Here is a 3,374-nt window from a genome sequence, read left to right as displayed (position 1 = left end):
TGCTTTGATTTGTTGATATGGTGTATTACATTAATTGATTTTCTTATGTTGAACCATCCTTGCATACCTGGGATGAATCCTACTTGGTCAAGATGTATAATTCTTTTAATGTGTTGCTGGATTTGATTTGCTAGAATTTTGTTGAAGATTTTTGCATCTATATTCATTAGAGAGATTGGTCTGTAGTTTTCTTTTTTTGCAATATCTTTGCCTGGTTTTGGTATGAGGGTGATGTTGTCTTCATAGAATGAATTAGGTAGTTTTCCCTCCACTTCAATTTTTTTAAAGAGTTTGAGCAGGGTTGGTACTAATTCTTTCTGGAATGTTTGGTAGAATTCACATGTGACGCCATCTGGTCCTGTACTTTTCTTTTAGGGGAGCTTCTTAATGACTGATTCAATTTCTTTACTTGTGATTGGTTTGTTGAGGTCATCTATTTCTTCTTGAGTCAAAGTTGGCCATTCATGCCTTTCTAGGAACTTGTCCATTTCATCTACATTGCTGTATTTATGAGCATAAAGTTGTTCATAGTATCCTGTTATTACCTCCTTCATTTCTGTGAGGTCAGTGGTTATGTCTCCTCTTCCATTTCTGATCTTTTTTATTTGCATCCTCTCTCTTCTTTTTGTCAATCTTGCTAAGGGCCCATCAATCTTATTGATTTTCTCATAGAACCAACTTCTGGTCTTATTGATTTTCTCTATTGTTTTCATGTTCTCAATTTCATTTATTTCTGCTCTAATCTTTGTTATTTCTTTCCTTTTGCTTGCTTTGGGGTTATTTTGCTGTTCTTTCTCCAGTTCTTCCAAGTGGATAGTTAATTCCTAAATTTTTGCCCTTTCTTCTTTTTGGATATAGGCATTTAGGACAATAAATTTCCCTCTTAACCCTGCCTTTGCTGCATCCCATAAGTTTTGATATGTTGTGTTTTCATTTTCATTGGCCTCGAGATATTTACTGATTTCTCTTGTCATTTCTTCCTTGACCCACTCGTTGTTTAAGAGTGTGTTGTTGAGCCTCCTCGTATTTGTGAATTTTCTGGTGCTCTGCCTATTATTGATTTCCAACTTCATTCCTTTATGATCTGAGAAAGTGTTTTGTATTATTTCAATCTTTTTAAATTTGTTGAAACTTGTTTGTGACCCAGCATATGGTCTATCTTTAAGAATGATCCATGAGCACTTGAGAAAAAGGTGTATCCTGTTGTTGTGGGGTGTAAGGTTCTATAAATGTCTGTTAAGTCTAGTTCATTTATTGTAATACTCAACTTCTCTGTTTCTTTATTGATCCTCTGTCTAGTGTTCTGCCCATTGATTAGAGTGGGGAACTGAAATCTCCAACTATTATGGTAGATGTGTCTTTCTCTTTTCTGTGTTTGCAGTGTCTCCCTCACGTATTTTGGGGCATTCTGGTTCAGTGCATAAATATTTATGATTGTTGTCTTCTTGTTTAATTGTTCCTTTTATTCGTAGATAGTGTCCTTCTTTGTCTCTTTTAACTGTTTTACATTTGAAGTCTAATTTGTTGGATATTAGTATAGCTACTCCTGCTCTTTTTTTGGTTGTTATTTGCATGAAACATCTTTTCCCAACCTTTCACTTTCAATCTATGTTTGTCTTTGGGTATAAGGTGTGTTTCCTGTAGACAGCATATAGAAGAATCCTGTTCTTTAATCCATTCTGCCAGTCTATGTCTTTTGATTGGGGAGTTCAATCCATTAACATTTAGTGTTATTACTGTTTGGGTAGTACTTTCCTCTACCATTTTGCCTTTTGTATTTTATATGTCATATCTAATTTTCCTTATTTCTACAGTGTTCTCCACACCTCTCTCTTCTGTCTTTTCATATCAGTCTTTAGTGCTCCCTTTAGTATTTCTTGCAGAGCTGGTCTCTTGGTCACAAATTCTCTCAGTGACTTTTTGTCTGAAAATGTTTTAATTTCTCCCTCATTTTTGAAGGACAATTTTGCTGGGTATAGAAGTCTTGGTTGGCAGTTTTTCTCTTTTAGTATTTTAAATATATCATCCCACTGTCTTCTCACTTCCATGGTTTCTGCTGAGCAATCTACACATAGTCTTATTGGGTTTCCCTTGTATGTGATGGATTGCTTTTCTCTTGCTGCTTTCAAGATCCTCTCTTTCTCTTTGACCTCTGACATTCTGACTAGTAAGTGTCTCGGAGAACATTTATTTGGATCTATTCTCTTTGGGGTGCACTGCACTTCTTGGATCTGTAATTTTAGGTCTTTCATAAGAGTTGGGAAATTTTCAGTGATAATTTCTTCCATTAGTTTTTCTCCTCCTTTTCCCTTCTCTTCTCCTTCTGGGACACCCACAACACGTATATTTGTGCACCTCATATTATCATTCAATTCCCTGAGCCCCTGCTCATATTTTTCCATTCTTTTCCCTATTGCTTCTGTTTCTTTTTGGATTTCAGATGTTCCATCCTCCAGTTCACTAATTCTAAGCTCTGTCTCTTGAAATCTACCATTGTAGGTTCCCATTGTTTTTTTCATCTCTTCTACTGTATCTTTCATTCCCATAAGTTCTGTGATTTGTTTTTTCAGACTTTCCATTTCTTCTTTTTGTTCATTCCTTGCCTTCTTCATGTCCTCCCTCAATTCATTGATTTGGATTTTGATGAGGTTTTCCATTTCTGTTCGTATATTCTGAATTAAATGTTTCAGGTGCTGTATCTCATTTGAACTATTGGTTTGTTCCTTTGACTGGGCCATACCTTCAATTTTCCTGATGTGATTTGTTATTTTTTGCTGGCGTCTAGACATTTAATTACCTTAATTAGTTTATTCTGGAGATTGCTTTCACTTGTCTTACCTAGGGTTTTCTTGCTAGATGAGTTTATTGTCTATCTGTTTTTTGACCTTCAGTTCAGCTTTTTCTGGGCCTCTAGCTTAAGTTTTGTTTAACAGAGGGTAATTTTTCAGTTCTTGTTTTCTTGTTTCTTGTCTTGCTTGTAAGGTGCCTTTTCCCTCCCCACCCTTAGGAGAGTCTACATAGGTATTACAGTCTCAAGCCAGGTTTTCCCAGACTAAACTGGCCTCCTATCAGGGGGAAGGAGTCACCCAGATCAGTTTTCCCTGAGGGTGAGACCCAGAATATTGAAAGACTTTCCTGTGAAGTCTCTGGGCTCTGTTTTTCTTTTCCTGTCCAGTATATGGCACTTGTCTGCTTGTGAGTCCCACCAGCAAAAGATGTTGTGGCTCCTTTAACTTTGGAAGGCTCTCCCTGCTGGGGGCGTGGTGGAGACAGAGGAGAGTTTGCAGGCTGGTTTTAATGGCTTCAAATTGCCTAGCCCTGGGGTCTGAATTCCTTGAGAGAGGGATTCCACCTAATTTGGACTTCTCCCCTCC

Source organism: Tamandua tetradactyla, chromosome 16, assembly GCF_023851605.1.
Source record: "Tamandua tetradactyla isolate mTamTet1 chromosome 16, mTamTet1.pri, whole genome shotgun sequence".
Taxonomy (NCBI): Eukaryota; Metazoa; Chordata; class Mammalia; order Pilosa; family Myrmecophagidae; genus Tamandua; species Tamandua tetradactyla.
This window is presented reverse-complemented; position numbering follows the sequence as displayed.